This window comes from Bidens hawaiensis, unplaced genomic scaffold, assembly GCF_021521415.1.
Source record: "Bidens hawaiensis isolate Kalapana, Puna unplaced genomic scaffold, B.hawaiensis_p1.1 tig00038406_1, whole genome shotgun sequence".
Classification (NCBI taxonomy): domain Eukaryota; kingdom Viridiplantae; phylum Streptophyta; class Magnoliopsida; order Asterales; family Asteraceae; genus Bidens; species Bidens hawaiensis.
In genome coordinates, this window is record NW_027496735.1 from 176,744 (window position 1) to 198,303 (window position 21,560).

Here is a 21,560-nt window from a genome sequence, read left to right on the forward strand (position 1 = left end):
AACATTATATTAGCATGTTAGAAATAACACATTCACTCGATGCTAAAAACTAGTAGTTAAGGCTTGAGCATGTTTCGTTAAAATTCGGTTTGGAGTGTATAGTTTGCTATATGATTTAAACTTGAAGATACTAGTTAATTACACGTTATTTTGTGCATATTTACTGTATAAAATGATTTTGTTTTGGTAATATGACTTAAATAGCTTTTCGGTAACATTACCGGTCGAAAAGTTCGATTTTTAACGTGAACCAACATAAGCTTTTGGAGCTGTTTTAGAACATCCCATAAAGTCATAAAATACTTATTTATAACATGAGTTAACGTATAAAAGGAGGACAAGATATTAAAACTTTATCCTAGACGGTTCGTGTCGCGAAAACCAACACGAGAACGTAAAATTTACTATTTTAAAAATTAATAACTAGAATTAAAAATAAAGTATTTTTATAAAAAAACTTCTAAAAATTAACTATTTTTATATAAAATGTGTTTTCAAAAATTTAAAATATAATGTTACACACGAAAAGTAAACCGGTTCGCCGTTAAAACGCGAAACCGGCAAAACCAACCAAAACCGACAAATCGACACCATAATCATAATAAGAATAAAAGTTATAATTTTATAATATTCCAGAAACTAAAACATATTTATATAAATTTATATATATTATTTTAGAATATAATGGTTTGCTAGAATAATATAAAGTATGATATTTGGTAACATTTGGTGTTTACTTGCATACATGTATATTTGCTAGTTGCTAATTAAAATAAGTATATATAAGTTAGGGTCTTGTGTGCTTGTGTGAAAATGTAACATGGACTGAAACAAACTGAAAGTCGCCAACGGATCGTTCGAACTTGAATTAATAAAAAGATAAACATAAGCGTTAAAAGAAAACTAAAACGTTTGTGTGAAATATTTTAAGTTGAGAAAACAACCTAATATATATATATATATATATATATATCATTAAATGCGTGTACTATAATAACAGGACACGAAGTTTGTGGATATATCTGACGTTGTACCTACCGAATGTGAGTTTCTTTAAAAACCAGTCGAGTTTAACTGAAATGTTTTTATAAATTTTTTTTGGGGAAAGCATATTCCTTTGTTATTTTATTGAAGTTTTAAATACATTTTATTTTACAAACCGTATTAAAGTGGGATGAGACAATTTGATTAAATAGTTGTTAACAGAAAAAGTAAGGACACAGAAATGTTGGTAGATCTATCGGGTGATGTCCCCCACTTTCAATCGCGTTGGGTTAAAAGTGAGAATATTTTGAGTTTGGTATGTTTCGAGTTATCATTTTGATAGGCATACATGTGTTGTACTCTTTGCCCGATTACTACAGTACGATTTGTTTAAAAGATAAAATGTTATGTTTCATAATGAAATGATTATTGTGGTATAATGGTTGAAGATCATTATATCATGGGATTATTTTTTATATATAAGCTATTTTTGCATAATAAAGAGAACTCACCAACATTCGTGTTGACAAATGTTTTTAATATGCTTTTCAGGTAAATAAATGAAGTATTGAAACTTCGTGAAGAGCGCGAGAAAATAGTGACATGTGTTTGAATGAAAAATGTTGACTCTATGTTGGACTTGTAGTTTGAAAAAAAAATCATGTAATATAACACGTGTAATGACTCTGATGGTTAAATAAAGTTCAACTTTCGTTAGAAATCTATTCTTAAATGTGATTGGCTGAAAACGGCATCACCACCCAAATGACTTTGTCAAAGTTTTTCGCTGATTAAATTAAAATTTTCGGGATGTAACAGAAGTTGGTATCAGAGTCAATGGTTATAGTGAATTAGAAATTTTGGATAAAATTTTCTAAACCATGAACCGTATATTCAAACACACGATTTTCCCTCCCTGCGAAGCAAAAGTATAAACAACTAAATTATTATTATTATTTTTATTTTTAAAAGTAAATAAATAATTTTAAAGTCAAAAGTTTATCTATATGATTATATATAATATACTAACGATTACTTAGTACGGATTATGTCACATGTCACAAAAACCTAGTTCACACACTATTATTAAGATTCGCAACATCGGCAGTAAGTCGAAGGACCGCCCCCAACGACCTCTGTTGTGCTATGAATCGAGCACTGTGCCGGTGCCTTTGCTGTAAATCTTAATATTCCTTCTAGAGAAATTATTCACACACACTCCAAGTGCCTATTTCCCACTAACCTTTGGCCATATTTCATCTTCCTACACAAGATCTGTTTGAAATCGTTGCTAATTAAAGGATGGCGATGTGACCCTACCTCTCCAAAGTCTCATGATGAGTAACTCCGTTATTGATATTGTTGTTGTTTTAAATCTTAGAACCTATTTATGGAATACCTAGACTTCTAGTAACTTCCTCTTATTACTCTAGTTAGATATCTTATAGCTTAGATATTTTCGTAAGGAAAAGTTTGAAAACTTGTGATTGGTGCTGATGCGTATTTATACCTATTTAGTAGTTATTTTAATAACTCTAACAAATACGATAATTTTCTATTATCATGATAATATTTTGGTTTGATTTATTGATTATTATGTGGTTGTGAATACTTCCTATAATTATTCACACGCCTTCAAAATAATGACCTTTGTCTATTTTTGCTATCCAAAAATAATATAAATGATAATAAACCACCCAAATTTTGACAAACACATACCATTAGAAGATCTAAATTATCGACCTTCTCCGAAAAATTAGCTCAACAAATCACACAATACATTAACGCTACATTGAAGCAACAATCAAGGACGTAGTTCAAATAAAGACACTAGAAATGGAGCTACTAATTGAAATCCACTAGGAAGAATAAGTTTGAAGGTGTGTATAATGATTACAAGAGTTATTATAACCCAATAGTATACATGGAGTTGAACATTAGATAAACAAGAAATTCAGTAGAAAGAGATAAGCAAACCCAATGTTGAACAAGAAATTCGGTAGATAGCGATAATCAAACCCAATGTTGTTTTGATTTTATAAATAAAAGACACATCCAAAAAGGATTGTCTCAAATTCAAAAAATAGAATGCTAGAGGAAGATCCATGAAAGCTCGCAAGGATTCACTGAGTTATCACCGAATCTAAAAATAAACCATTATGTTCTTGTACTAATCGATACTAGAGCTGAATTAAGTTTGGTTTTTAAACGATTAAGGTTATCTCATGCCAGAAAACCAATCGATCTAGATAAAAAGTATACATTAAGTTTACTTATGGAAATAAAAACCGCCATAGTCATCTGTGACTGTAATCTTTCGATAGAAACCCATAACCTCGGTAATGATCTATATACCAATCAAATTAGACAACATCGATATAGGCATAGGCTAATTATATGAAAATCATGTTAAGATCGTGGATTCGGAAAGGCTAGTACGTTTACCACTCGCCGGTGGTGAAACTCTAGCAATCCATGGTGATTACTGTGATACCAAATTGATGATTGTTACCAAGACACTCAAGCTATTGCATGAAGGATACCCTATGCCTTGAGATATACCTACAATTCAATATTATCTAGAAGTTTTCCCCATAGAATTATCTGAATAATTCCCGTCAAGACAAATCGAGTTTAGACTTGATATTATACAAGACGACGCACCGATATCTAAAACTCTATCTATACAACTCCAGGAACTGAACAAACATACCATTAAAAATTGATGCCATAATTGAGAATTGATGATCTATTTGATGAGTTTCAAGGTGGACCTTATCCATACCCGAAGATCGATTACCAACTAGATATCAATAGAAGAAGACCTTCTAAAGACATTTTAGAAACATGATGGGGCCATTATAAGTTTATAAGTCATACCGGTCGGATTGACAATTGTGTCGCAATGTTCCGGAATCTTATGAATAGGATATGAACATCCTACCCGGATAATATAAGCATACTTATTCACAAACCAAGAAAATTCATGAACAACACTTTAAACTGAATTGATGATAGCTAAAGAATGAAACATTTTATATATAAGAATGATTCCTAGAAATCCATTGTCTTGGACATATAATTAGTAAGAAAGGTATACATATAAGTAGGGGTGAGCAAGATAAGGGTCGTCAGACCCTTGAAACTCGGTTACCCGACTTGTAAAACCTTTAATTAGACCCGAATATAATAAGGGTCGGGTTAAGGGTATTTAAATTTCACCTTAAAGGGTAAAAGGGTTTCAAGGGTCCGACGATTTTCAAAGCCTTGACCCGTTTACTAGTTTCTAGATAGATATACATCAGATTCGTGATTAATCTGAAAATTAGGAGATGTTTGTATTTCATATATGATTCATTAGAAAATTCTCATTAGTTAGACTTTGATATATTATTACATGAAAGTATAATTGTTCTGGGATTCTTATATTAAAGTCATATATGAAATATGCAACTAGTAAATGCTATAAAACGAGTTGTGATTACTGCCTTAAAGGGTAAAGGGTCCGGGTAGGGTGTTAGGTAAAATAGTAGGTTCTTACCCTTGGAACAGTCCTACATATAAGTGTGTTAAAGATTGAAGCAATTAAGGATTAGGAAACACCAAGTTCTCCTACCGAAGTGCGGCAAGTTTTAGGCCTTACGGGGAATTATTGGAGATGCATAGTCAATATTAGTTTGAGTTTTGACGATATTAACCCAAAAGGATAAGAAATATGCCTGAAACAAAACTATTAGAAGAAGCTTCTCAATTACTGAGCAAAAGTTTGTATAACTGGGTTTTGATGTAAAAATAGATTTTTCTTTAACTAATGTTCAAATGGTTACTTGATTTAGTCATAATATAAAAAATGAATAATTGGTAATAATTGATTTCCTGGAGTTAAATGGAATTAGATGAAAATTGATAAATGATCATTCATAGATTGAACTTGTAACTTAGGAATTTATTTGATTACTTGTATAAATTGATAATTGTTAAAAATATAAATGTAACTTGAAATTAATATTGATGATAGGTTCATTCTAGAATTTCATAACTTGCTAGTCTAAGACAAGATTCAAAGTTAGATTGTTGATTACTAATAAAGGAAACTTTCTAGTTGATTTAGATTAAAACTTGTCTAATGACTTGATTGATTATTGCATTCATGAATATATGAATGATATATGGTCAGATTTTAATAGTAAACACCGTTATGAAAATCATTAGTTGATAAAAAAGATGGATAATGTTTGTTACTTGTTAAAAATAGAAACTTTATAACTTGGTTAATGGAAAAATATAAAATCAAATAGCATAATAGGTTGCATGGAACCTTGTCAAAGTAGTTAAATGAGATTACTTGACAGTTTGAATTAAATGAAGTTATTGAATTCGGAAAAGTTATTATTAGTAGAAACTTTTTTTATTAAATGCTAGCAATGTGATTACCTTAGATGATATTAAATAAGCAAATAGGACCGTATTAAAAATTATTACAATATGGAAATATTGATGTCTAAACATTGTATTAACATGTTAGAAATAACACATTCACTCGTTGCTAAAAACTAGTAGTTAAGGCGTGAGCATGTTTCGTTAAAATTCAGTTTGGTGTGTATAGTTTGCTATATGATTTAAACTTGAAGATAATAGTGAATTACATGTTATTTTGTGCATATTTGCTGTACAAAATGATTTTGTTTTGGTAATATGACTTAAATAGCTTGTTGGTAACATTAACAGTCGGAATGTTTGACTTTTAACGTGAACGGACGTAAGCTTTTGGAGTTGTTTTAGAACAGCCCCTAAAGTCATAAAATACTTATACATAACATGAGTTAACGTATAAAAGGAGGACAAGATAGTAAAACTTTATCCTAGACGGTTCGTGTCGCGAAAACCGACACGAAAACGTAAAATTTACTATTTTAAGAAAGTAATAACTAGAATGAAAAATAAAGTATTTTTATAAAAAACTTCTAAAACTTAACTATTTTTTATATAAAAAGTGTTTTCAAAAATTTAAAATACAATGTTGCACATGATAAGTAAACTGGTTCGCCGTTAAAACGCGAAATCGGCAAAACCAACCAAAACCGACAAAACGACATAATCATAATAAGAATAAAACTTATAATTTTATAATATTCAAGCAATTACTAAAACATATTTATATACATTTATGTATATTATTAAAGAATACAATGGCTTGTTAGAATAATATGAAGTATGATATTTGTTAATATTTGGTGTTTACTTGTATACATGTATATTTGCTAGTTGCTAATTAAGATAAGTATATATAAGTTAGGGTCTTGTGTGCTTGTGTGAAAACGTAACATGGACTTAAACAAACTGAAAGTCACTTGAATTAATAAAAGGATAAAAATAAACGTTAAAAGAAACTAAAACGTTTGTGTGAAATATTTTAAGTTGAGCAAACAACTTAATATATATATATATATATATATATATATATATATTATTAAATAAGTGTACTTTAATAGTAGCACACGAAGTGTTTTGATATATCTGACATTGTACCTACCGAATGTGAGTTTCCCTAAAAACCCCTAGTTTTTAACTGAAATGTTTTTATAAATGTTTTTTTTGGGGAAAAACATATTCAATTGTTATTTTATTGAAGTTTTAAATACATTTTACAAACCCTATTAAAGTAGGATTAGTCAATTTGGCTAAATAACTGTTAACCGAAATAGTAAGGGCGCAAAAATGTTGGTAGATCTATCGAGGTGACGCCCCCCACTTCCAATCGCGTTGGGTTAAAAGTGGGAATATTTTGAGTTTGGTATGTTTCGAGTTATCATTTTGATAGTAATACACGTGTTATACTCTTTGCTCGATTACAATAGTACGATTTGTTTAAAAGATAAAATGCTATATTTCATAATGAAATGATAAAATGCTATATTTCATAATGAAATGATTATTGTGGTATAATGGTTGATGATCATTATATCATGGGATGATATATATATATATATATATATATATATATATTTAAATATATATATATATATAAGCTATTTTTGTATAATAAAGAGAACTCACCAACATTCGTGTTGATAAACGTTTTTAATATGCTTTTCAGGTAAATAAATGAAGTATTGAAGCTTCGTGAATAGCGCGAGAAAATAGTGACGTGGGTTTGAATGAAAAATGTTGACTTTATATTGGACTTGTAGTTTGAATAAAAATCGTGTAATATGACACGTGTAATGACTCTGATGGTTAAATTAAGTTCAACTTTCGTTAGAAATATATTCTTAAATGTGATTGGCTGAAAACGGCATCTGTTACCACACGAATGACTTAGTAAAAGTCTTCCGCTGATTCAATTAAGATTTTTGGGGTGTGACAAATCAAACACAATAAGTTAATAAGTTACAATTCCGCAACTTATCAAAACTTTCTTATTTTTCGTTGTTGATAAGTTAAAATCCAGAAGTCTTTTTGTATTTGCCAAACAACTTATATAACTAATTAACTTTTTGAAAAGTTAATAAGTTAATAAGTTACAAGAGGACCCAAATAAACAATCCTAAACACCACCTAAATCTTTCTATGTTTAAAGTAGGTCCATAATAATTTTCTCTGTAATGTGCAAAGCCCTAATCTCGCTTGTAATGGTCGTTAACAACCTAACTTTAAACTTGACACTTATGGTTTCTCTAATTACACGAGGTGTATAAAAGCCATAAAAACTCCGCTTTTTCAACTTTGAGAGCTACCCGTGTACTTCCAAACACTATATAACTGTTAATAACAATCCATTGACCATAGTTGACTATCATTGACTTATATTGACCAGACTAGGCATATCTTATAACTGTCTCAAGTCACACCTCAAATCAAGAAATTAATTTACATAACACTTCATACAACAATCTATCAATAATCAACCACCCAAATGTTTAAGTATAGGCATCTCTACAGTAAATGTCTAAATTCTTTAGTAAAGAATATTAAGAACCATATAGTGCATTTATATATATTTCTTTGAATGCAATACATAAGAGACTTATTAAACATGAAGCTTCTCTCTTACTATGATATCGTTTGCCCATTATGTACAAATCGTCATGTGGTTCTCAATGCATTATTGGCTATGAAACGAACATGTTGTATATGCAAATCTAAATACTAAGAAACTTCCTTTACATCTCATGTTACTAGAGAGCCATATTATAATAATACCATTGATCATTATGTTTCATTACAGTTTCAACAAAAATGCAAGTTTCTTTACAAAGATGGTGTTTGCAGTATTATTCAATATTCATCACCAATGATCCAAGTTATGTAAAGCATAACGAAAACAAACAATGATATAGATCTCAATTCTCGATAAGCTTTTACAATGATCCAATGCAGGTTTATAATTTATTACCTGAAAACACACATCATGCATGTTTAACAAAACACTAAATGAACACATGAAGGGTTAAACACTCAAAACATCAACCTGTACTTATAAAAGATCCTTATTAAGCTTATACAACAATCTGATTCTTAATCTACTCAAAACAACTTTTCAAAAGTTTATTATAACAAACTATGTGTTACGGACTAAAACCATTGCAAGGTATGAGACTTGTCTCACATCGTGGGCAATTGATGTGGGGTTTATAAGCTAAATGAGTTCACTCACTTATCAGACTAGTCTTTTGGGTTGAGTTCTTCTGTTTAGCTTGTAACATTGGTATCAGAGCCAACCTCGGAGTGGTGGCCTGGAGGAAGCCAGTCGTGACCAACGTGGCCGTGATCAACGAGGACTCGAAGTGGTGGCCAGGAGTGAGCCAGCCGTGACCAACGTGGCCGTGACCAACAAGGACGTTGGCCCTTAAGGAGGGTGCATTGTTATGGACTAAAACCATTGCAAGGTATGAGACTTGTCCCACATCGGTTGTATGGGCAATTGATGTGGGTTTATAAGCCAAATGGGTTCCCTTAGTTGCATTGGTAGGGCCAGAAATCTTGGGGTTATAGGTATTGATAAGAGTGGGATTTGGATAAGTGGAAGTGGCTTTCTTAGTGTCAAGGTAAATTGTCAATTGAACAATCACAAGAACTCATATAACCATGGTGCCATTGAAGAGCATGGCCTTCAAGATTAACTATTGCAATTTTCAGTTTAAGATGATCAGGAGTACGATCCATTTCAAAGAAATGATCACGTTTATACAACCAACCTTCCACATCTTCACTCGTAAATTTATGGAAATCAATTCGACCATAATGAGTTGGCCGTTGATCCACCCCAATTTGTGACCCTGAAGATAGTATACCAGAATTAGGGTTTTGGCTTCGAAGTAACTGTTCTTGAATTGGAGCGAACATTTTTTCCATCAATTTTTCCATATTCGATTGTAAATCTGCCATTGCAGCTTGCGAAGTAGATTCCATACGGAAAATCATACGTTCATGCTCCTTTAAGGTCTTATCGATCTCCTGCTGGCGAGTATTAACGTTTGTTGTCATATTCGGAATAATGAATTGAACGAATTAGGTCAAAAATGAACGAATTTTTAGGAGAAATTGATCGAAAGAATGATCAATTAAGACTGAAATGAAACACAATCGAACAATTTTAGAGTGAATTAAAGGGAAAATGATCGCAAGAAGATCAACTTCAAAGAACTGAAATGAGATCGGAAAGTGTAATCGGAATTAGGGAAACGGAAATTAGGTCACTGGAGCTCCGATGGATCTGTGCTCTGATGCCACTTGATAGGTAAAAGAAAGAATTGAGAATACATAAGAGAATATCCAACTTTTGCCCATACAACCGATGTGGTACAAGTCCCATACCTTGCAATGGTTTCAATCCGTAACACTATGTAACAAAAAAGCATCTAGCCGTGTTAGTTTTCTCTCGATAAGAACAGTTACAAGGCTCAACTATGTAAGAAACATAACATAGTCGTGCACTCAAATTTCTCATTTTCTAGTGAAAGGGGAAGATAACACATTTATGTGATATGAAATATAATAGTAGTATTTCAGATATTCAACATAACCATGTCCAACGACTTCAAATTTCATCAATAAATATGACATTAATATGTGCATAAAAAGAATATTTCAACCTCATCTATACTTCACCACTAAGCTTATCTCGTCTTGTGGTTACTTACAATGATCAAGTTATATATTACACGATTAAACTTATCTAGCTTTGTGATTACTTACAAACGATTAACTCTTATGTATGTTACATCTAAGTTTATCTAGTTTTGTGTTACTTATCATGCATATGCAAATGCTCGAATGCGTACATTCTCGTAAAGTTACAATATTATCAAACTGACCGGTTACTATTTAAATTTCAAAATAAGTTTCATTTCAGTTGATTAACCGTTGCTGAAACTCATTTTGACATGAAAATCCATCATACTCACCTTTTTCAAATCCAAGCTTGATCCAGCCGTATACGCTTCATAAGTCCGCAATAGCTCATTCTTGCATTTTCACCTATACATATCATTATTTCATTTTAATAGTATTTCAGAAGTTGAAGGAGAAATAAAAAAGAGCAAGTATAATGAGTTATCACCATCTCTTTGAAGGACTTTTGGCGGTCAAACTGCTACCGCTTGTTGACTTAAACATGCCTGTAAGAAAGAATATTAACAAGTGCAATTAGTAAAAATACAATTCCAGATTAAGACTATTCTACATTTTGATAATGTAGACAAGGCCCAATAATCACGTATTTCATTTAGTATGTTTTCTCTATGACATATGAATATTAATTAGCAAAACATGTTTCCTAAGCTAAACTTATAAACATGTTTGAATCAAAATATGGGCAAGCTTCACTTATTAAGCTCAAGCCTAATAATAAGGTTTATTGGATTGTAATAATCCAAACTTTGGCCTATTGGCCGATATTAATCTCAATTTAAGAAATTCCCTAGAATAATCCTAGCTTTCACTCTGTTGGTCTCCACTGAGCCTTTTCTTAACAGGAACTAACCCAGTTAGTTTTAAGGCAAAATATGTCATTTCTACAAATTTAGGGGATAAACAAAAAATATAAATTAACTTAAAAACTCAACGAAATGGCGCAACCACCACCGCGGTCGCCGCCACCGACACCGCGACACTCGACACTGCCACCACCACCACCACGACCGCCGTCGACATCGTCACCACCTCCATTGCGGCCTCCGCCACCGGTGGTGGTGGTGGCGGTGGAGGCAATGGCGGAGGTCGCGGTGGTAATGGCGGTGTCGACAGCGGCGGTCGTGGTGGTGGTGGTGGTGGCGGTGTCGAGGGTCGTGGTGTCGGTGGCGGCGACCGCGGTGGTGGTGGCGCCTGTGTCATTGAGTTATTAAGTTAATTTACATTTTTCGTTTGTCCCCCTCAATTTGTAGAAATGACATATTTTGCCCTAAAACTAACTGGGTTTGTTCCTGTTAAGAAAAGACTCAGTGGAAGCCAATAGAGTGAAAGTTGGGATTATTCTAGAGAATTTCTTAAGTTGGGATTAATATCGGCCAATAGACCAAAGTTTGGATTATTAAAATCCAATAAACCTAATAATAATTATAAATAAGAACTGTTTAATATAACATAAACAAGCAGCTAAGCTCGAGCTCTCGTAAGTTTAAGGAGCTGAACATGAGCCTGGTTTAACAAAATAATTTTATAAATGCTTGCAACTAATTGGTCTTAAACAATGTTAAGAGTACCAAGTGAGTTTAGATGATTGTGTACCTTTTGCAGCTTTAGGAAGATCCTTGGTTACTTTTGTCAGCGGGCGAGAAATTCTACTGCCTGTCTTTGGCCTGCATATCATTTTATTTTAATATTTACTTAAGAATGTTCAAACATGCATGCCTCACCAGTAATCTAACTAACTTGTTTGAGTTATGGGATGATTTAGAACCATCACGGGACGGGCTGCCATCAAGCGAGCTATCCGTGTCTGTTCCCACAAAAACATATACAAAAAAATAAATATATAAATAAATATTTAAGTGCTTGTTTTTCACTTTTAAAAAACAAATAATAATAATAATAATAATAATAATAATAATAATAATTATTATTATCAATTACAGACACTCTCCACATTTGACCAAACATTAGCAACTCTGACCTTCCCCGTGACTTGATATCGGTGACTGCCCCTTTCTGACTGGTTTATAACCGTACCCATCCAACGACATACGGCACGAATGCTTTCGGTTCTCTTGGTGCTGTTTCCTAATTTAGAATTTGGTGATGAAGACCCGTACCTCAATGACCGTTGTCCAACACTCGGTGGGTGAGAGGCTTTCTTTTCTTTAGCTGCTTGTAACCGTTCAATTTCCTCGTCCTTTTTTGTAATTATGGTTTTAAGTGAGGCTACCTGATCATTTCACAAATACAAGAAAATCACGAAAAATATACTTATATTGAACAAAATGATCCAATTACAATAGAGGCAGGTAAATCATATGATAATATACTGTCAAATACCAATCTATATTTATATACTGTCAAATATGGCCTATTATGATATTAATCTAATGCTTTGATTGTAACGGTTTATTATTTAACACGTTTTATACAGTATAGTAATAAGAAATATGCAAAGAGAATTAAAACAAATGGAGGTGGCAATCATTATTCAAATAATGGGTTAGTTTGGGTAAAACTAAATTGTATATGTGTTCATCTGGGTCACCTCAACTTAGTCAACGGGTCAGACTGGCTTACCTTAAATTAGCACCTAAAATTAGTCAACTGGTTAAAACGTTTAACTAACATAAAATTTTTAACTTAACAAAGGTTCAAATAAGTTAGCACCACCAAGGACCACATGTGGAGCCGCCACGGCACTCTGCCTCTGCCACCCCATCCGACATCAACAATCCACCCCCACCAGTGGCATGGGTGAGTGGGTACCTTTTTTTTTTCTGAAACAAACAGGGGTGGGAGTGAACTGGGCACTTTTTTCTAAAGCAACTCATTTAACATGAGGTCGGGGTGGGCAACTTTTTTTTCTAAACTGAATCATGTTAGCCCGGGGGTAAACGAATATATATTTTTTCGGTGAATTGATATTAACTCATTATTAAATTAAAAAAACAAACTCATTTTACACAAACCAAATTAGTACTTGCTCGAAACGACCCAGATTGACCTGGAATTATTTTATTTTTTTTAATTTTGACCCGAATTAACTTTATTATAACCCGGACCCGCCGGGTTTCCAGGCCTAACAAATTACCTGTTCCATGAGCTCCTTGACATTACTGGCCTCTTTGCTACTACGAGCGGGTCCCAGCTCCACTCCAGAGACCCGCTCAGCAAACTTCAATGTACTCAAACTTTCTGCATATGAAGCAGCTTCTGGATTCAACTGCACAAGCATAAGTGTCTTTGCTTGACCACCTGTACCAACAAGTAAAGACTGTAAACAACACATCAAAGATGATTTTGTGGACTATTAAAAAATCCAATAGCAATTGATTTAACATAGAAATGAATGTGAAGTTAAAAGTAGAAAGAGATTGATATGAGAGTTACCTAAAGAGGATTGAAGGACTTGAGTAAGCTTGCTATTTCTGAATGGAACATGAGGACTTTTCTGAGCTAATGCAAAGATGACATCACCAAGAGCCGCTAAAGATTTGTTTATATGTTGCGCTTCCTTGAGTCGGTCCCCAACCACCTCAGCGCGGTCTATTCTTTCACTTCCAGCAAGATCCACCAAATGAAGACCAGCGTTTATAGACGTGCCGCTCTTCAGGTCCGTTCCATGAACATAGATCGTAACAACACTATCAAATCATAAACAAAATCAATATTATTGTTATTATTATTATTGTTTTAGCTGAAAGTATATCATCTTTGACACACTGATTATTAATACAAGACCTGTGTGATCTGCTGCTTCTTTCATTCATGGAAGTAGAACTTCTAGCTCTGTTTTTGAACCCAATCTCCATTACTCTCAACACATCAGACTGGTCACTAACCTCACGCATGTCAGCATCCGGGACAGCTAAACTAGCCGTTGCTAAAATCCCCAGTGTTCGCGAGTTAAGGATTAACACAACATTTTCATCTCAACCTCCAAGTTAATAAGTAGATTGTAAACATTGTTCAGCTTATTAAACAATTTTCTATCCCCAGGAAGTTCAAACTTTTTTACTTACAAATAGGTTGATTCGGGTTATGTTTTAATTATAATGGGTCAAAAAGATAAAATAAACAAATTTAGCAACCATGCCAAAAGTCACATAAAGTGTAAATGTAAAACCTTCAAAAAATATTATATTTGAAAAGCAAGATTATTATTCAAGTAATTAAAAGTCAGTCAAAATAGATAACTATTCAAAAATACAAATACAAATAAAAAATTGGACAACCCGACACGGCCCATTTTGACCCCTAAAGGAACCAGCTGTTTTGATCCAGACCCAACCAGTCCTCCAGTTTGTCACCTCAGATACACATCAACATTTTTTATCTAGTAAGCTGAAAACCTATTAAAAGGATATTTTTTTGGAGCAGCATCGCCTCCTAGCAAGTCTCTAACTTGTTCGTTATAAATTTCAACCATTTGAACTCCCACTTCATATTTGTAAGTGCTTCTACTTTGTGAAATTTTAAAAAGATCATTTAAAGCTCGATAATTCACTCCCCATTCTTCTTCAGTTCCTTTATCAGGACCACTCTTTACAAAAAAAATCAATGAATAATATCAGCCACGCGTAAAAAGCTATAGAAATAAACGTGAATTACAAAAGAAGTTTTCAACTTTGGTCTCATTTCATCCAACAATATTCAAAACTTTGAGCTTTTTGTTTGGGTGAATACAAAGATGGTTGGTTACACACAACAAGAGTCAGACCAAAGTTGGTTTCTTCGTATATAAATAAAACAAAAAAATGCATATACAGAAAATGTTTTCTACCATTGTGTAGGTTTTTCCCGATCCAGTTTGACCATATGCAAATATACACACATTGTATCCATCCAAAACGGACCGTACCAGTTGTTGTATATCTCCATATACCTCAGCTATATACGAAAGTAGATATGAAACATAATTCAAATTGGCACGTTCATATGCATATATATGTAACAGAAAAAAGTTGAAGTACAAGTTGAAGAAAACCTTGAGTAGCATGTGGACCATACACCTTATTATACTTGAATGATCTACGGCTTTCTTTGCCCGGTTTGGAGGGATTGACAACAATTAGCTCCCCATTATCACCTACATAGTCAATGGTTGACTGTTTATCCTTTTGACCAGGAAGAAACGGTCTTATCCGGCAATAAACCCGAATATTTCCTGTTCACCAAAATCTCATAAGTGAGATGAAACTTGCAAGACTTTACATATCAATTGCATCATATTAAGCTTAACCTTTTAATTCTTGAATTTCATTATGCAGCTTCTGGTTTTCTGAAACAGCTTCATCATAACTTTCTAATGCATCTTTCAAAACTTTAAACTTTGACCCTAAACAAGAAGATAATTATCATTAGAGCAGGTAAAAATTAAAAGTAAAGCTGGCCCACCATATTTGCCACTTATGCTCACCTATGAGCTCAACATCTTGTGAGTAGGCCTTTTGAGTTTTTAAGATTTCTTGGCGTATCGATTGAGAATCAAATTTTAATTCCTGAAACAAAACTTGTGTTGGATATACAATAAAATGTATGACATATAAAATCAATGCATTGATTAGTGACACACATATAACCTTTAATGCACCAAGTTGGAATTCAGTTAGTGTTTTGTAAATGTGCTCCTTGTTGGTCCACATTTGAATTTTAGAACGAGAATTAGCTTCAAGCTCTTCAAAGTTGACCTTTGCTTCGGCCAAACGATTTTCAGCTTCTTTCAATTTCTTCTCGAGATCTAGCTGAGATTTTCTAGAAGCTTCTTTTTGGTCTTCAGTTTTTTTCTCACATTCTCCAGTTCTTGCTTCAAAGCTGCAATTTCAGCATTTTGCAATCCTTTTCTTTTTTCTTCACATCCTCATCCTCGGTTTTCTTTTCCTCTGTTGATATCGACTTATCTGGCTGAAATTTTTTTAAAAATAAATTGGAGGGATACATAATAATATAAAAAAAAGCATTGCATACTATGCAAACATTTATCAGTAATAACAATTTTTTTTTTGAGAAAAGTAAAAAAAAAAAACACGAACTCGCCTGTAAAGCTACTTCCTTGCTATTTCCAGTTCTGGTTACATCGACCTACAACAATCCACCAAACTTAACACAGTCACATATATGTTTACCACTTTGTTCAATTATTAAAATTTTCAAACATTCAACAATGACTTTAAACAGTGCCCTTTGAATAAGATGAACCTTACCTTTATCTGATCAAATGGGCTCATCATCATCTGTAACAATGAGAATCCAGTTATTGAGGATGGGCATATAAACTGACTTACTTTTTGTCAGAACTTGGATATTAAAGATATTAATAGAAATCGTTCTACCTTCATGTGATCAAAGTGGTTAATTACAGCCTGTGACAATAAGAATCATGAATAAATATATTGTGAAGAAACCAAACATGTACATGCATACATACATGCATACATACATACATACATACATACATTAAAACAACTACCTTTGTCTCTCCACTGGTGCCATTTGCAAGGGCTTCAAGGACTCTAATCCTTGACTGGTATTTCTCTTCACGAGTTTTAAAAAGATTGTTTTGCTGCAAGCCGAAAATAAATTAAAAAAATAGTAAAGAAGGAACGAAATAATCAACAGAAAAAGATATTATCAGTCTTACAGTTCTTAAATGTTCGGCTTGAGTAGAAATACGCCGTTCTATCTCCTGCACGACTTTCCTCAAAAGGCAAGAAACACGCTGAAATATAATACAAAAAAGTATATATGTTTTCAGATATATAATAGTATGTATGTATGTATATGCATACATGGTGTAATATGGATATCATACATGAGGTATTTCACCATTCTTTCTGCCCATGCCTTTCATCTAGAATCCATTTACCATGCTTAGAAGGCGACTGTGTTGGGGCAATCTGAAACTATAAAAATGTCAACAAAAAATAATACATATTGAGATATTGACGATGGACATATCAAGTACTTAGAAAATCACATCTAAACTGTTTGATTTCATCAATTCTGAGATTTTTGCAGCGGGAAGATCCGAATAGCCACCATGTTTCATCTGAAAAACTTCATGAAATTTATGTCCAGCGTGATGCATCAACGCACCTGCAGCCTCTGCACAAAAGGAGAAAAAACTAAGATTAAGTAAATTTTGGTATAAAGAAAGAAAATTAAAAATAAAGGAATCAATAGAAAGTACCAGGGTTGCGTAAAGCCCGGTGAACTTTTCGAGGCGACGTGTCTTCTTGGAAACCCTCACTAGTTCCACTATGTTTCCATCTAAAAGAATCACTTGAAAACTTTTTGGTGACATGGCATTAGGACTACGTGTTACAACTTTTGGCATAAATGTGCTTTAAGCGTTAACAAGCTTTCACATACTATTTTCATGGATTCCCTACAGGTGTCAGTTCAAATACATACTATCTTAGAGGTGAAACATGTTCCATCGATCTATACATACAGAATGTAACTTATTATTACCTTCTCTAGCTCTGAAATATTAAAATGAGGTAGACCCATCTCATCCATAGATTTAAGAAACCTGCTAACATTTTCTCTATGCGCCTCTGATGAATGATGAGGATTACCATACTAAACATAAGATACAACAGGAAAACATAATCTCAACTTCAAAGGTGTTTTCATATATTAACAAGTTTAAACTGAATAAGAAGATCACACCTCAATATCAGACACGGGTCAAAGTCGGTTCATAAGTCGGCACAGAATAGTGCCATCAACTAAACGAGTTCTCACTCCTCATCTGAAGCATTTACAGGCAGATTAAGATTTGGAAGTGTGCTGTTCAACCACTCTATCACAGATGTCCGCGTCTTAGCTGATCGAGAATAAAAGATCATAACAAATCAGTAATTACACAACAAAAGAATGAAGAATCATGGAGGATTGATAATATATAGAAAACTCGACATTACCGTCATTGGCTGATGTAGGTTCAAAGACGTCACTGCTGGGAGATGAATGTGAAATGTTGAGTCTAGCATACTCTTGTGTGTCACGATCCATGATAGATAGAAGTTGCTAGCTAGCTAGATAGCTCTTGGTTTGGCCATCTGGAGCCAAAAGATCAAACACATGATCTTGGTTTAGAAACATAACATTAAAGTTTGCATGATCTTTAAAAGCAAAACAATATATATATATATATATATACACACTTCATTTGTAAGTGTATCATGATTTCTAAAACCCTAGCCTTCCAACATGTTGGTAACTGTAATTACTTTAAATGTTGTTAAAGTAATTGGCCTTACAATTAAGTGTATGAAGGAGCAGTAGCATTTCAAGAACTCCAATGGCTGGCTTCACAGAGCAAAATGAAGTTCATTTTCTTTATAATGAAGCTTCATAGCAACCTGTGATTATTACTATTGTTATTATAATGCCAATTGGAAGGAGCCAAGCAGAAACTCATCATCACAGGGATTGAAGCGTATTAAATTTGAGTAAATTATGTGAAACCTTGGTGGTGGGGAAACCATGCATGCATAAAATTGTAGGAGAAAGATTAATTATAATATTCAGGTAGGCAATAAGAGAAAATGTTAGCATACAAAAACAGATTTCAACATTAATAGAGGGTTTTTTATTTATTTAACAAACTAACAGTTGGTGGCCGGCATCTATCATATCATATGATAATCATATAAAACACAAAATGCAAACAATAAGAAACTAACCTGATGAGGAGAGAGAGAGAGAGAGAGAGAGAGAGAGAGAGAGAGAGAGAAGGGTTTTTTGGGATGAATCAAATCAAATCAATGTTTTGTTGGTGTTGGATTAGGATCCTGAAAATGATTGGAAGGAATTTTGGGCGTGAAGCATGAATTCAGGAAGATGTCAGGTGATTGATTGGCTATACATGGAAGTTGATCGGACCATGTTGAGAACGCTTATTATTAGTTGCTATAAATAAGACGTGTATAACCCCCCCGGTATTATTTAATTTCATGGAGCAAGATATCATGCATCATCATTTCTAACCATCTTAAAACATATACACGCTTAACCATTAAAACTAAAGAGCATTCATGGAGCAAGATATCATTATCGTTTCTAACCATATTGAAACGTACGCTTTATTACCACTAAAACTATGGATTATTATTATGGTGACGGTGGTGTATACAATTGTTCTCTTAAACTTTTCACTTCGGGTGACATGGGGCGAGTTTGGGGGCGGGGGTGCGCGTTTGAACACCGTGGAGGGTGCGACTTTCTCCAAAATATGGATTCTGATCCATCTTACACCTGACTATATACACGACTTTTATTACCCCGAGCACGACGCTATTCCGGATTCGGATTCAAAGCATGACACGATATTTGCTACAATTTAAGAGGCTGCTCAGCTCTTAGTCGAGCATTGCAAAAGGCTCACAACCACAAAGAGACGACCTCCGCTTGAACGGGATTGTGGGGTTCATAGACGAGAATTGGGTTGGGTTCCTATTTCATCTTGCTTCCACTACTACAATTGCCTTTAGTTCTTCCAAAGTATACTACCTGGGGTTATACCCTAAAGTTGAAGAATCACTTGATAGTTCAATTGGCATCTGCTCTGTGCCGGAAAGTGGCTCATCTATCATTTTCTTGATGATATGCTCACAATTAAAGAAGTCGGTGAAATATCTGTCACTTATGCATGTCTGATATCTCCTGAGGATTGGATTTGAGCGAGTGGTTTTTTACGTCTACGGTCGTAATAACTGACACATGGATTGGATGACATCTGTCAAGATTAGACTGAGGAGGGATATGAAAGAATACCTGAGAATGCATGTATGATTCTATACTTTAAGATCTAGTTTTGTGATATGAATACATTTTATGATTCGATTACGTTAGTGTGTGAAGTGTGTGTTAAGAGAGAATTTTGCAGAGTAACGGGATAAAAATGTTGATAAAATAAGAACTGTACAAATTTAAGAATAGATACAGGGTATTTATAGACGACGAGCTCAACCGTTAGATAGCTCATTCGCTACCTATACGTTATGTTCATTCGTTAAACACTCCTTAATATGCTAACCTCCATTCGTTAAACATCTATAACGAATGGGGACAAATAAGTGGTGTCTCATTCGTTAACATCACCTAACTAATGAGACATTACATTAATAACCAAAATACCCCTATACATTAGTCTATTCTCAAATACGTTAAAACAAAGACCGAGACGTAAAACGATGCTCTAACAAACTCCCCCTCGTCTCGAGCTCTTAGTAATCTTCAACTTTTGAACCTGCTAGTCTTCTAGCCAGCACGGCTATAAATCCCGAATGCATGACAAACTCGAATAACTCTCTAGAATAGGATAGCTCAACCGTTAGATCCAATTATGATATAACACTTCGTTGTCGTATTCAGATAAGTTGACTAGCCACATAGAATCAATAACCCTTATAGGCTTCGTCTTCAAACCCGATCCCAATACAATTACATTCTCACTGGTCTTATCATCATAATACCATCAATTAAATCTCTTGTAAAGACTTTGTGGAAATGTCCTTTAAAGGGACTTTCTTTAATGTGCTCGACGACTTTACTTTAAGTACGAGCTTTCCCCAACCAGTGCGTGGATCAATTTCATCAACATACTTTCGAGTTGGCACCTGGGGCTTGAAGAGCTTGAACCCATACCTTACCTCGTGTAATAAATAATGATAGAACCATCCCGCCAACCGATTACCACCTCAGTTCATGAATGGTCTATCGGCTAATGTACGAAAGTCCCATTGTGACGTGGAAAGCACATCAGTGATATGTTTAAAATATTGAATTCCATGCTCCCACTTCACGATACATACGCTTTGACTCGTACATCCACAAGATAAAGGTACCTTTTATCTTCTTTACCGCAACAAACTTCTTCATTTAATTGCAATTCTCGAGCTTTTGACTACAAGTAATCTTCTTTTTCAGCATATCTTAGAGCCTCAATCATCTTGTTCATCTTTTCGTGTTATGCTTGAACGTATTATCAAAAGCTTGTAACTCGCGTTCAAATACCTTATCTTTACCTTTCTCTTTCTCTTTTTGCTTTTTCAAACGCTCTTCGGCTGCATCAAAATGTTTTGTTGTGAAAAAACGGAATCACTTCATCAGAGTTAACTTGAGTAAACATATCCGGGTATTCCTCAGCCATCATGTTGTTGGGGACATATTTACTGTTTATACTTTGTATTGGGTTCTCGGGTTAATGTCTTGTAATACCGAATTCAACATGTTGAATTCGGTGGGCTTTGGCTTAGGTCGTTGGTAGATCAAACTTATATAATGTGATATGTATTATGCTAGGTTGAGGTTTTGGCTGGGGTTGCTTTGGGCATACACAAAGATCTCTCTTTAAGATTCAAGGGCTTAAGTACCCGACATTTAATATAACGTTTGCTTTGAAGCCTTTTGGTTTTTCTTGTTTGTTT

General features: G+C 33.8%; 1 pseudogene across 1 annotated transcript; it reads right to left on the bottom strand.

Moving 5' to 3' along the window:
- Nucleotides 1-10,542: 10,542 nt before the first annotated feature.
- On the bottom strand, nucleotides 10,543-18,141 carry LOC143590293 (kinesin-like protein KIN-14C; annotated as a pseudogene). Its single transcript, XR_013145453.1, has 24 exons — nucleotides 18,051-18,141; nucleotides 17,797-17,953; nucleotides 17,576-17,706; nucleotides 17,312-17,509; nucleotides 17,099-17,226; nucleotides 16,934-17,018; nucleotides 16,763-16,840; nucleotides 16,592-16,684; nucleotides 16,455-16,484; nucleotides 16,326-16,355; nucleotides 16,155-16,203; nucleotides 15,705-16,022; nucleotides 15,542-15,623; nucleotides 15,365-15,460; nucleotides 15,110-15,289; nucleotides 14,906-15,012; nucleotides 14,490-14,665; nucleotides 13,864-14,019; nucleotides 13,513-13,766; nucleotides 13,214-13,377; nucleotides 12,098-12,349; nucleotides 11,857-11,923; nucleotides 11,713-11,783; nucleotides 10,543-10,604 (listed from the first exon to the last, which is right to left on the bottom strand). The product of XR_013145453.1 is annotated as a kinesin-like protein KIN-14C (transcript).
- Between the last annotated feature and the right edge of the window lie 3,419 nt (nucleotides 18,142-21,560).